General features: G+C 40.9%; 1 protein-coding gene across 1 annotated transcript in view; it reads left to right on the top strand.

Annotated features, from left to right (window-relative positions):
* The window catches only part of rimbp2a (RIMS binding protein 2a), a 67,138-nt gene that overhangs the window by 13,278 nt on the left and 38,800 nt on the right, over window positions 1-15,060 (top strand). The window contains exons 2-3 of the mRNA XM_050053563.1: window positions 6,537-6,626; window positions 10,221-10,343. The gene's annotated coding sequence lies outside the window, so the exon portion shown is untranslated. The remainder of the gene's footprint in view (window positions 1-6,536; window positions 6,627-10,220; window positions 10,344-15,060) is intronic.

Below are 15,060 nucleotides of genomic sequence, written 5' to 3'. Positions count from 1 at the left end.
TGTCCACGGTCCTGACTGCTCCAGACATGAGACAGTGCTGAACAGACAGCTGATGTTGCAGCAGCTATTAGTGATGGGACAACAGTCATGGCTCGGACTCCATTTGCCCATTCTCTAACCACATAAGTGCAGAATAATCTCTAATACAGAGACACACAGGGGGTTGCTGGTATGCACACACATTAACTGCGGTCGTCCTTTTAAACCACTCAGCACAAAGTTCAGTGGAGAGCAGGGGAGGAAGTTATCTGTTTGTAATATCACAATATTTCAATATGGTTGGAATAATCTGATACAGTAGCGTGAAGTCTAATGTTTGAGGATGAGTTTAAACAACCAGTCTGCGCTGCTGCTCTTAATATAACTCACAAAGGAAAACAAAGAGGAGATTATGCTTTATCTTTGGGTTGAGAATGAGGTGAGGTCTTTGAACGGAAAGTAAATTTGCCTAATATGATCTCCAAACTTAAGTCATGAACTCCGGTTTAACTTTCACATTGGAGGGAAAAAAAACACTATTATATAGTATGATCAAATGCAACAAAACTTTTATATATTCATTTCTATATATTCAACATGAAGGTCAAATCTTCCCTTATTAAATTTGACGGACACATGGTGCATCTCCGCTTGTCTCTGACTTTACTGGCGCTCCCACGGAAGACAGCAGATGTCGTCGGTGTCTTTCCACCCACGGTTAAGTGGAACAAAGTGTTTCCACCGTGACATCTGATTAATGGCAATCCCCCTGGGAGTTGAGGGAGAGCAGTAGCAATCCTCTACCCACAAAAAAAAAAAAATCCCATTTAGAGTCAGCAGTAGCCATCGTACAAATCTCTGCACCAATTATTTCATCCTTCACCTATTCTCCATTAGAACCACAGCAGCCACAGGCTTATGCCTGACTCACATACTATACAGCCATATTTAATATTACCAGTATGATCCAAAACCTGTATTTCTAAATTAAGCAAATCCAAGATCCTGGCCGTGTAATTTTCTGTTGGCAAGCAAGAGGCAAGATTTGAACGTTGCAATTAATTCCCATTAATGTCTGTGTTATTCTTCAGTGGCACATCCACAATTCCAAAGCATTAACACTCCTTTAAGTAGATTTGAAGCCATTTACGTTACTGTAGGATGCAGTGTGTTCCAGATTTAAAGCCGTCACTGCTGAAAACAGCTATGACGACAGAGGTAAATTTGATTAAACAAAGCTGCATGTGCTTTGTAATGAAGAGGAGGGATATTTTAAGATTCCTACCATTCATGTTTAACCTAGTTTGGATCACTATGAATAAATGTCAGTGGATCCAAGTCAGTACATCAAATCAGAACCCAGTGGGAAATACCTGAAACGAAATAAACATTTTATATACTGACACCTTGGTCAGATCAAAGTAACTTCCTGGTCTGGTGTGGACGAGAGCAAACAGATTTATATGACACAAAACAGTGGCAGTGATGAATTATATTAACCAGAACCATTAACCAGAAGCACTGCCTTAATCTAATATGCTGTAATTGTGTTATCATGGTACAGCACAGCCCCATCCCCTCCAACATGGCCTGATCACAATGTGGTCTTGGTTCTGTAACAAACAAATAATAAAGATTGTCTTAATTACAGTCGTACTCAGGTGTTTGTTAAAAGTTTGAAAAACAGAGGCTGTGAAAGCTTTTTTTTCACAGCTGTAATGGATTCATGGCGACCTTGTCGAACTCGTGAACAGGTGCTGGTGTTGCTGCTCTTCTGTTTGCCTGGAGAGCTGCTCTGTTCAGCTTTGTCACCTGATCTAAGTAGACTCCAATTATCATTTGTCGAGGTTTCAGCATCTCATTGTGAGCTTTGCTTCATTTGCCTGGGTTTGCTCTCAGAGGCAATTCACTAAATGAGCACATACTGGGGATGTGACAAATAGACAACACAAAAATGTGGAATACTCGCCTGCAAATATTTCATATCAAAACTATTGATTAGGGATGCACCGAAATGAAAATTTGTGGCTGAAGCCGAAGCCGAATAAAATTAAACGCTTGGCCGNGTGTTTTTTTGCAATATTCGGCCAAATATATTCGGTTACCGAATATTCGGTGCATCCCTACTATTGATACCAGCAGGTTTTTTGTGACAGTTGCAACAGGTCCGCCATTGTCGTGATATTGTCGCATGATGTCCGTTTAGCACAACATGAAAAGCTCCCAGAAATGGCCCTAGTTCTGAAAAAACGTTTGCTGGATTATATTCATATTCTTTTTCCCTGTGGTATCATAAATGCTAAGAAATATCAATATATTTTCAAGACTTTGTAACAAAGTTAGAAATTCCAGTATCATGACAACACTATCGCTTTCTTGCTGAGAGCGAGATGGCAAGATTGATACCACCCACTATGTGTCCCTTCCATAGATTCTAATAGGCCTAATAACTAGATAACGGACACCAAGATGGCGCCTCTTAGTTCCAGTGGAGTTGCTCTCCTGGTGCATACGCCAAAAAAGTTTTCTAGCTTCTGCATTTACCTCTGTGGTATGCGGCCCACTGAATATGCACAGTCGTGTTTCTCGCACTGGCCCCATCCGTGAGTTCCTGTTCGGCTCATAAACTGTACATTGTGAGATTTTAAATCGTTTTTCTCAGTGTAAGAAAAGTTTTTCGGATATAAAACCACCATGGCTCAAAAAAATCATAATAGAAAGATTCATAATTGAGCTTGTTTGCAGTTCGAGGTGTCCCGTCAACAGTTTCAAAGGCATGTCTTTTGCAATGGTGGCCTATGGGGAAAATTCTTTTTGGGCTGCAAGGGATTGTATTCGCTGCATATCTGCAAGTGGCCATTGGGAAACATTTGCTGCAAGGCTGAGCGGCTTTTCAGACAGCCTGGCCCCTTCTCTATGAAGCTACAGTTAGCTTAGTTTAGCTAGGGAGCAGAGGGTACAGCAGCTAGCCTGTTTAACAGTCATAAAATCAACCTATTAGCACATCTAAACCCACAACACATTAACATATTATGTCTTGTTTGTTTATTTTGTACAAAACAAGCAAACAAAGTGTAAAAACAACACTTTTTTGTTGAGTAAACAGCTAGAATGGTGGGATTGAGCTGGGCTATCCCAGGCTAACAGATTAGCTTTTTCTGTCTGTTTTCAGTCTTTATGTTAAGCTAAGCTAAGGTAGGCATCTCCTGGCCATACTGTAGCTTTGTTCTTTGTGGTATGAGAGTGGTACCAATCTTGTTATCTAACGCTCGACAAGAAAGCCTAAGCTATTGCTTTAAAGCTCCTCTGGCTAGTTGTAGGAAAGTTACCAAGATTTCTTTTGGTTAACAGTAGTGGAAAGAGCTACTTTTGTAAGGCTACTGATTTGCGCTCCTACAGAAAATATATTTTTATTATATATATTACATAAACTCATACTCGTGATGCAGACGCTTACTGAAATTGAGACACAGAAGTCGCTTGTGTGAATGCTCAGTAGATTGTGGGACTTGAGAAGCTCAGCTGGAGGCCACAGTGAGCAGAGCAGATTCAGGGCCAGCAGCTAAATTAGTGGCTTTGGGGAGAGAATGATAATCATGGTGGTGATGGAAAGTGCATCAGTGTGTGTGTGTGTGTGTGTGTGTGTGTGTGTGTGTGTGTGTGTGTGTAAGTAAGACAGAGATAGTTGAAGAGAAAAGACAGAAGAGGAAGGAAGAAAGAAGTTGTCGGAGTGAATTAGTCATTAGTGGTGTTGAGGTCTCTCCCCCTAGCCTGTCCATTCTTTCTGCACGCACATATGGATCTCAGTTTTCCCACCGTGCACACATTCACACATACACACACGCATGCCACACTTTTCACTCAAACATGGATCTGCACAGATGTCCTCGGAGTGTTGTTAATCCCCCTGTTAGGTTGTGTTTCCTTCAGAGAAGGTCTAATTATCATATTCTTTATATATTCAAAGCAGATTTCTCTGTTTATCTGTGCATATTGAGGGTTTAAATTGGCACAGACGTGTGTGTGTGTGTGTCCCCTTGGCTTTGCAGTATAGCAGTGTGTTTACAAGTTGATATGAAGTGTTAAGCAGAGCTGTGAATGTGTGATTCACTGGAAGTGGGAGGAAGTGGAGAAGCAGACATTATTCCCGAGGCCCAGAAAAAGAAGCCTTTAAAAGGTCAGTCGTTGTTTTCTTTTTTTGTTTCTTTCGCTCTTTTGTCTTCCTCCGGCACATCCATCAAACCCTAAACTTTTTTTTTTCTTGCTCGACCTGTCTTACCCTCAGCCTGTCCACCATTTCTTTCTAGTTATCTTTACATCCCTTCCCACCCTCCACACCTCCTTATGGTGTCAAATACAAGGCCATGTCCTGGGGTGTCACAGCACAGAGGACGACTGCAGCTGGCACCTCATGATGTGCCGCGTCTCCATAATTACCAGTCGAAGGCAGGAGAACAAGATCATTTGTGCCTGCGATTGTAGCTAGGTGTGGCTCAGCACACTGGCTGCGCTGTAGTCTGCAGTGATGTGATGCAGCGACAGCGTTACACAATAAGAGCAGCCAGTGAACTCACTCACCAGTCTCTGTGTCTTCCTGTCCTTGTCTGTTCTCTATCTGTGTCTCGGTTTGATTGTGTCTTCCTCCGACAGCCCTGGCTGTCTCTCTGCCTGCACACAAAGAGATAGATGAACCTGGCTGGCCCCTCACTTTGCCTGTTTTTCTCTCCTCCCCTCGTGGCTCGGGTTTATTGAGTTCCTCGATTTGTACTGATAAATTTGATCATAAAACTCGGAGCTGCGCAATCTCGTCTTGTGCAGGAGCTGGTGCACAGTTTTTGAACTCCTCTTTTGCTTGAGTATATCATAGTAATCAGGCTCCAGAGAGCATATTGCATGTATGTGTGCTGTATCGCAGTGTTAACAAGGTGCAGCTCATCTGTGTAGAGTTAAAACGACACAAGACAGCTGTGTTTCATTGAGCTGGAGTTCATCTTTTGCCAGTCAGACTGTGTTTTTCACCAGTTTAGGGACTGTTTGTTCTTTATGAGGGTGAGGGAGGTGGTGCAAAACAGGGGCGGCATGTCAAATAATTGCTTAAGCACAGGGGAAAGACATATGTTTTTTATTTTGGCGAAGGGGAAGGCCATAGAACGTTATTGTTGTATGTATTTTAAATGCCAGCTCAACCCTGAAACCCACTGTCATCATAAAGGCCGCATGAAAGAATGAGGGGAGTGACTTTACAACTCCAATACCTACATTTGGTGTGAATAGATATTTAAAAAATATGGTTAGGGCCTACTTATGGTGGTTGGAGGGTCATGCATTTCAGTCAGTCACTCAGGGAGGCTCAAGGAAAAATATTTGTAGCTTCAGGGAGGGTTAAGATAAGAAAAAAAAAGCCACATCGCAGCCACCCATCTTCTGATAAATAATGAACAGTCCCTTACTGCACATATTTAGAAGGCAGCTGGATTAAATCTTCTTTTGAAGACTGTAAATCTACGTATTCCTTATTTAGGAGAAATATATTTAGATCATTAAAACATGTTGAAACAAAACCCTACTAGTCTTGAAGCCACCATTTTATCCTGCCAGACGTAGCATGAAAATAAAAGCTGTTCCGGGCTCCTGTTGATTTTTGTTTAAAGACAAAGCCGAGCACAAGAAAAGGCCCAACTGCTATTATAAATGACTTATCCACATATTATAGTCGGGACGCTGCGAGTGACAGTCAACAGTGTGAGCTCAGTGCACTAGCATGAAGTGGTATTATGTGCCAGGATATGACCAGTCGCAGTGAAATCACTCTTGAATGCTCCGAGCTGTGATAGGAGGAGAGCGTTGCCCTAGTTTGAGTCTGGCGTAATTATGTAATGCTTGAGTACCTGCAGCACCAGCGGCATGACAACTTCTGAATGTGAATCTGGGCAACGGAGAGTGCAGACAGGAACTGCACACCTCTTTTAAATCCTTTTACGCGGCATGCAACTTAATCTCATCTTGAGCTCGCAAGGTTTTTACTGACATTATGCACTCATTTGCTTATTTAGCATTCGACTGACACACTCAGCAGTCTCTCATTCTGTCCTTTCATCTCCTCAGTTTGTTTCTTGTTCCTGAATGTTTCTCCCTCAAACCTTTCCCCACTTCCTATTCCCCCTTACCACCATCCAGCCGCCCCAGCTTCCTTCCTCCAACCCTCCATCCCTCGCTCTCCGAGTCTCTTTCTTCCTGTGCCCCTCTCTTTTTTTCAGCTCTCCCCCTCTGTTCCTAATGCCACATACCAAATGGAGGGTGACAGTATGCAGCTGTGGGTTTTGTCCTCCAGACAGCATCTTAGAGAAAAGCTTAGCCCCACACACACATGCGTACAGACGGAGGGAGGGATCGGCACTAACCTGAGTCTTTCATCTGTCGCTTATATAATAGTTTTAAGATGGAGTTGCGCTGTGTGGTTTGCATACGTGATGCAGTCAGACATGGAAGTCTTTGCAATGAGGAAGATGGTGACTCATAAAGTAACAACACGCACTTTCCTTTGTTTGTTTCTTTAGAAAGCAAAGCTCCATGCTGCCTTGCAGGAGAAAAATCGTCTGAACCTTGAGCTGATCAACCAACACCTGAAGACGTCCAAGTATGACCAGGTATGGCGTTCACCCGTGCAGTGTTCAAGCAAGGACACACACACAATGATGATCAATGGTCAACCAGGCCATGATCAATGGTAAAATCTATTGCATGTTGCACCAGGGGCCACACATCACATGCTCACGTCTTGTAAATGGCTGTAACATCAGTCATAGGTTTGTGTCTGCGATCCATCTCTGCAGATCGATACACCTGCAGCCTTGTTATCATCATTATATACTGTGTGTCATTAAGTGTTGCCTCTTTATATTCTTTATGTTGCTTCTTCATGCACAGGATGTATACATGTACCATTAATGTCATGTCTTATACGCACACATCAGCGCTACGTTTCCTTTCCCTTCATTATGTCTGTACTGGCACAGTCCGCCAGCGTCTCTCCCACTTCACACATGCACCCATAAACACGCACACAGACCCAGACGGAGACAGTCTGTGATGGTAGGCGATTAGCTACTCTGGCGCTAATAGTGACTTTCACAGAGGGGGCAGATTTGACACGTGTCCAGGGACTCAGCTTCGGAGCTTTTTGCTCCACCGTGCCACACAAAAAGATGCCATCTGTGCGCCGACAAGGTGGGCACGGAGATGGAAAGGAAGTAGGGGCAAAAGTTTCTGCAGTCCCAACAGATATACAGTAGGAATTAGCGCGACTGGCGCGTAAGGGCAATCTTGGCAGAGACGCAGGCGGCATTTGGTGGTGGAATGAAAGAGGGGAAAAGAGAAAGATGGAACATGAGAGTGAGAAAAAAGAAAGTAGTTATATTAGAGAAAGTAATCACGAATATAAATTGAACTCTCTACTACTTGTCAAAGTTCAAGAGAATTAACTTTATTTTTTACAGTTTCAGAAGGAAATCGGGCTTGTACTGGACTCCAAGAAATAAAAACAAGCAGCTTATCAGAATCAAAGCAAACATTTGGAGACAGAAACCCTCAAGGTATACAGGCCTATACCCTCTTAAAACCACAAAACCAATGACTGTCCTGCCGAACATCACCAGAGAGCGTCAGAGCAGTCCAGCAGTCATCAGTAGCCTGGCTAACAGTGACCACAGTGAGCTTGGCCTTTCCACCACAGACACAGAAAAGATGAGTCAGTTTGTTGCACTTAGCTGCATCTTGCACTAACAATTTTTGCTTTTTAGCTTGTAATTTTTTTTGCACCACACATTTCTTTTTCTCTTCGCCACTTTGCTAAGTGCTTTTACCACAGAAACTTCAGACAGATGGAAACTCTCCAAGATGAAATTTCCTGAGTCAATCAGATTTCAACAAAAAGAAGATCAGGCATAATTGGGAGGGGCCACTCGTACCCCTCTCCCCTTTAATATCGGAAGTATTAGTTTGGCTCAGTCTGACTGAACTGAACTTCCTGATGGCCAGTCCGTCCCTGGACTCAGTGTACATGTTATTGTGTCCACAACTTTACAGATTCATTAATGGTGAGTTAGGGTGCTGCGTCTTCACCTTTCCAGTAATTTCAGTTTTGAAGAAATTTGAACATTACTGATTAAATAGTACTGCTAAGGACAGAATATTTATTTAAGGAAGACACTAAAATACTAACATTTATTTTTTATAATTCAAATTTCTGTTGATTTTTGTTAGGGTGGTACATGCCAGTTCTACACATCAAATGAGACATTCAATTTTGACAAACAAAAATAAAAATACAATGCAAACAGGGTAATAGAGATTCGTACAAGAGAGGGTACGGCACCAGTCCCAGTCCACCAAAAACAATCAAAATAACAAAATTAAATCTGAATAAATAAACACATTAAAATTAATAGTGATAATAATTTTAAAAAATGAATAAATACAAAAATTAGGCAGGGCAAAATGAAACAAAAATCACACTTCCAGACAATGCGAAATAATTCCAAAAAAATCCCCCCAGATTAGACCTTGAGCACGGTTAGTGATCGTAGTGAGCATGGATTCGTAAGAGGCAGTTTTTGTCATATAGGCAACCCATTCTTTTACTTCTGGGGTTTCGATGACTTCCAATATGAGTATTGTTCCTTTTACACATTATGCACTTTTGGTCTGACCCTAATAAACACAGTCTCAGAGACACTGGCAACGTCTTACCTAGCCATTTACTCATGTGCCGAATGAGTGGACAGTCCCAAATACAGTGTCTTCCTGGCATTTCCAACATGAATCATGAACCCATCCTAAGCAGCCTGGCTGGTGTCCAGTAGTGTCTGTGTATTATTTTACACTGTGTGAATGTGCTCTTGGATTCCCTGACATATTAACGACTGTCCAGTCGGAACGCATTGGCTGTATTCGGCGTCTGACTTCCGGCAGATGGTGATACAGCCTCTGGGGACAGACCCCTAATTTTTTGGCATTCCGGTTTGATTTGGGCGGAGGAGGCGAATTTCCATTTCCGACTTCTGTTTATATATAAGTAAATATGCTGAACCATTGCGATGGATTCAGAGTTTGCAGTGACGCCAATTATGTTCCACCTCGTTAGTTCACCGCACAGAGCGTTTAACCTGGCAACAACTGCAGCCGGCTCAAACATGATTGGTCAATATCACGTGGACTACAAACAGCCTACAATCAGAAACCAGGGCTCTTCCGCTCTTCTTTCGGAGGCAAAATCTCCGGGGTTTGCCTACAGACTCTACATTCACTGAATGTAGAGTCTGTATATAGAGACTAATGACTGTCAGACAGAATTTTTAACCATTGCTCTTAGTCCGGAGTACGCCCTAGGGCTGTCTGCCATATTACTTTCAAGCTATTACAATTATTGCTGAGCATACTAACACATGGTTTTATTACCAGACAGCTAATTTTAATGTTTGATTTAATGTCTTATTTTGTGTTTTAGTATGAGTTTTTTTTACCTACCTAATTTAATTTATCATATAAAGCATCTTTGGGTATCGAGATAAATGATTATTGTCCGACGTGATACAGCACAGATGGTACCAGAGCTCCACCCATAAACTCTACAATATGAATGAACTCATTTCCTTTGCAACAGTCTAGTTTTGAGCACTTTGAGTAAGCGAGCTTGTCTATTGTACGGCCCTCTCTTGTGCTAGTTAATGAGATGATTGGTGTACGGCCGAGGGACGGCTCTGCTCGATCCTGTGAGACAACCTTTAGAGGAACCAGCTTAGCTAAAGGCCCCTGACTGATGAGGGAACGAGAGGCAGAATGCTCAAGTCAGCAGCTCTGTCTCATCAAGGCTAAATTGAAATGTGCTGATTAATTTCTCTTCAGACTGTGAACTCCCCATCAACCCTCAAGCAAAAAAAAAAAAGAACAGCCTCTATTCATAAATGTAAAAAGTAGGTCTACTGCAAGAACAAACCTCATAAAAATTGCATGCTTGTTTTTCTCTCTAAAAAACAGAATAATGGCTACATTTTGAAGCTCTTCATGTAAAAAAAACAGAGAGGAAATAAAAGTGTTTCCCCTCACTTTGTTGTGTTTTTCTGTTTGTCTGTGTCTCCGCTGACTTTTTTACGGCCTTTTATATCCATGTTGTTTATAATCCTCTTAACCTCCTCTTGCTCTTTTTATCTTTTCCTTGTTCTGGACTCTTTCTGTTCACGTAGGTGCGATCAGACTATGACCAGCTGAGACAGACCTTTGCTGTAGTGAGCCAGGAGAGAGACGTGGCCCAGCAGCAGAGGAGCCAACTCCAAAGCAAAGTAGAGAACCTGGAACAGGTTCTAAAGGTGAGACGTCACTACAAAAATGTTTGCTTTCCTCCCATATAAACCTAAATACAAATATCACTTAAAGGGGACCTCTTATTTTCTGTATAATGTTACAGTGTCAGTTGTTTGGATCAAACGTGGTTGGAAATAATGAGGTAAACGTGTCTGAAAGTAATCCCCGTGAGCATAAATCTCAGCCATCAGACCATTTTGAATACTGTTTCTAGTAGTTTTTTCTACTTAAGAGACAAGCTAACGTCAGCTCATGACAGATTTCTATCCATGATCATCTTCTCCAGGCATGCCCCTGCAAGTTTTTACATTACATAGCCTACACTGCTACATATAGCAACACTCTAAAGTCAGGGAAACATGTAATCTTGATTGCTGATGTTATTTATTTCTCCCTGATTTCGGATCATATTCAACCAAAGATTTTGGTTTAGATATGTGTTATCTGGGATTTTTTTTTTTACACTAGGAAGTGCTGCTATACTCTGATACAGTCATTCCCCGGCTGCAGTGATGGGGCAGAGATGCCAAGATGTGGAAGACCTAGAAATGCTGACCAATCAGAGCATACTGGGCTTTTTCGGGAGCATTTCAGCATTGAAAACTGTACATTTCCTGTGGAAACATAAGTGTATTTTGGAAAGACACTATGTGTGTAACAGGCTGAAGTTGACACATTGTCCCTGAATGTTCACAACAGACATACCCAGGCTATGTTGCATGTCATGTGTAGACATGAAAATTCCACGAAAAAAGCTTTGATATGAGACGAAGTCTGAGTGAGAATGTGTTGGAAATACGAGTATGAACTTAAAAATGAGTATAATAGGTCCCCTTTAAGTATTATTTTATTAACTCCAGCTTTTTATCTTTCCATTCATTTTTTTCTTTCTTTCAGTGTCTCCTTCGTTCACCAGTATTCTTTTGTGTGTTCATAATTAAATACTTGCATTTTATGTTCTTTACAAGTGACATGATGGTATATATTTCTTGTTATAATTTAAAGTTACTGAATATATATTAAAGACGTAACAAAATATTCACATAAAGAAAAAGGTGAAATATAAAGAATACAAACATTAACTCCAAAACTATTTTGTACACAAATCTTTTTGAACTACTGGACTCATTGGCCCTCATTTATGAAACAAATGTATGACAGAAAACTGAGCATACACTAATTTACATGCTTAACTCGGCATTAACGAGTATTTAACGTAAAGTTATGTACTTAATGTTAAAGTTATTGTGGTTTGGTTTAGAAAAAGAAACATGGTGATCTGTACCTTAAAATGACTCAAAGGTTGCTCAAAGTTCACATGGTTCCAAACTTGAATCTCTGGTGGAAAGTCCTGTGTTTTGTGACCGCTCCACCACCCCCAACCTGCCTCCTTATAGGACCGCTTCCTTCTTTACTCAGCACATTGGTCATGTGATTGCAGCCTTTCCAAGTACATGGGTTACGCACGAATTACTGGCCCATAATTACATGCAATATGTACAAATTTTGGTGTATAACTTTTCACAGGAAAACATACCAACAGTGCATGAGAACAGCCTGACGTACAGTATGCTTGATAACCTTTTTACATTTTGATAAATCCTGTCCCTGCTTTCTCAGCAAAGGACAACCTTTGAGTCCTGAATCATCTTTACTGTAGTGCTGGGGTAGTTTTAGTTATCTGGAAAAGTAAGAAGTAAAAAAAAAACATGTGGCCAGCTCCAGATAACTTCATAATGTCAGAAGACAATTTTGAGTATTGTGGTAGAACTCAGAAATCTTGTCAGTGTTTCAGTGCTGAGTTTTACCTGAAGAAACAAAACTCTTGGATTATCAAAGGACTCCATTTTGCCATTTTTCATTTATCACCCCAAGGCACAATTTTCCTTCCTCTCCCCACAGAAGTGAGATTTAATTATCTGCAGTTATGGATTAAATTATGAAAATTAATCTAAATTTAGTTCAGGAATTGATACCATAAATCTGGAATAGTTTCCTCCTCATCATGCCCATTCTTTGGTGGAGAAGACCACTGAGTAATATATCTCTAAGGCAAACTCTACATATCTTACTGCTGAGTAGACAAAGCAGAAAATTTAGGAAGACCCATGTCTTAACTCTTTATCCTCCTTCATCACCCCCGATTCTATCTGCCCACTTATTCAACGACATACTGTATATCGCAATACATTTCTCCAGCGCTCCCATCTGCGCTGGTTCATCCCGCGTTCACTTCAGCGGTGCTGCTCTGATAAAACCATTCATCAGATTTGGAGATTTTTCAGGCCCAGTTTTCGCCGCCTCTTCTGGAAATATCCCCCGTTTCCCATGTGTTTGTTTTCAAAGAAAACTTTAGAAGGGAAAGTGATGCAACTCGCGAGGTGAAGTGTCATCGGATTCATAGAGAGGCTCTTTTTTCATCGTGTTATGGTCTGCCAATAGTAATCAGACACAGTCTCAGTGCGCCGTGAGAGGCACTCTCATTACAAATCCTCGCCTCCCTGCATCTCCCATCGATTGTCTGTTTGTCAGGATATTTGAGAGAGAAATGTACCCATCTGAGAAAAACTGACCCGCTCCCTAATACAGCAAAGAAAGGTTTGTCACTTTCTCATTGTGTATTGATTATGAAGACAAAGAGACTATTTAGAGAAAATTACACAGGGCGATGTGGGTGGAGAAAGCAGAGATGGAGGAGACAAAACAAGGAGAAAAAAAAAACAGAAAGAGACAGGCTTTTTTTAAAGGCTGCTACATTCAAGCTAATGAGAAACAGCATATGTCTTGTTTTTAAGTTATATAATCTGGTAACAAAAGAGTTATTGTCCTATAGACTGTGGGGGAAGTAAGACACAAATCAGCCTCAGCACATCTAAATTCTGGACCTTAACATCATGCGAAAGGTGTAATACAACACAAATGTATAGTGGCTTTTAGATAAAGTGTCATGTTACAGGCATGTTACATGTTAAGCAACACCAGTAGCCTTTAGCTGCTCGCCACAAGCAGAGATGAGGGGGCTACAGAGGTCTGGTAAACTCCTCGTTCTAACCTTTAGATTTCTTTAACCTTCAGACTAATACTCAGCCCCAACTGATGTTGCCTCATGTGACATCCCTTTAGGCCTGTGGTTCCCAACTGGTCCAGTCACAGGGTCCAGATTTCTCCTTAGTCATTAGTTCAAGGTCCAAACAGTTTAATATATTCAGCATCATATTTGCATTTGGCCATGTCTTCAAGCTAGTTTGCTGTCTCTGTCAAGTAGCTGTCTATTAGTAACTCACTCTGCAGCAGGAAATGGCACTTCAAAATAAGGGCTCTGTGCTGGTGCTTTAAAATAAAGTCTGTTTTTTTGTCTTTCGTGGTCCATTCACTTTTGGGCTGTGACCCCCCAGTTGGGAACCACTGCCATAGGCCATTTATCAGACTTTGCACAGCTCCTTTAAATTTTTTTTGTCAGAAGTACAAGGATTTAAATTAAATATGTATTGTAAATTACACAGGTAGAAAATAAAAAGAGATTCTAAGTAGTGCAAGTTAAGACGAAGGGCATGCTGTGAAAAGTGTAACACATTAAACAGAATAAAACAAGAAAAACCATCTTACTTCATAAATCATTTTTAACATATACAGCAGTGCTCCTCAGGACCTGTAAAAAGACTTGATGTGTAAAATGAGTGGAATCCCCCTTTTCAGTCTGATTCAAGTCTCAGTTTTTAGGTCTCAAGTGTACAGGTTAACATGGCAGTCAACATCACCACTCTTAAAGATTTTTGTCTTCTTAAAACACAAATTGCCCTTTTCAGCATGCTGCGGAGCATCTCCTCTTGTATTAAGACTTTAGTAATAGGAAAGGTTTGCAGTAGTGTAAGGGTTGGTGCAGCAGGTTTGTGTAAGGCAGATTGTTAGTTTTAAAGGGACAGTTCAACCCAAAATCAAAAATACATGTTTTTCCTCTTACCCTTATTGCTATTGTCAGTTTACATTGTTTTGGTGCGAGCTGCTGAGTGTTGGAGATATCGGCCATAGAGATGTCTGCCTTCTCTTGAATATAATGGAGCTAGACGGCACGCAGCAAACAATACATTTGAAAAACTCAACAGCAATGTCTCCTCCCAGAAATCATGACCCGGTTACTCAAGATAATCCACTGACCTTGTTGTGAGCAGTTTCATGTAGGAACTACGTTCCCTCTATCAAACCACACCTATCAACCGTTTCACAGCGCACAAGGAAACGTGCATCTACTAGGGGTGTAACGGTACACAAAAATCTCGGTTCGGTACGTACCTCGGTACACAACTCACGGTTCGGTTTTTTTCGGTACAGTAATGAAAAAAATAGACAACTATTAAATATCTTTTACTTATTGGTAACCTTATTAAAACATACCACCACAGCAGTTAACTCTTTTTACACAATTTTTGAATGAAACAAATATATATAAAATCCTGCTGTGAAAATAAAAATCCTGCTGTTTTTTTAACACATATTTTGAATGAAAAATCTAAATATACATTTCTGCTTTAACAGTTTTACTCAATTAAAATAAAAAGTATAGTGCAGCTGGTCAGCTTTAAAGCCTGCTCAGATTCAGTTTTACTAGGAACTTACTTAGCTTTCCCACTTTGTTAAAGTGCAGTAAACAAAACATGCTTATATCTAAAGTGCAGCTTAAACAGTTTTACTCAACTCCAATGGCGCTGGTTATTTCTTTAGCGC

This window comes from Epinephelus moara, chromosome 9 (genome assembly GCF_006386435.1).
Source record: "Epinephelus moara isolate mb chromosome 9, YSFRI_EMoa_1.0, whole genome shotgun sequence".
In the NCBI taxonomy this organism is placed as follows: domain Eukaryota; kingdom Metazoa; phylum Chordata; class Actinopteri; order Perciformes; family Serranidae; genus Epinephelus; species Epinephelus moara.
This window is presented reverse-complemented; position numbering and strand designations above follow the sequence as displayed.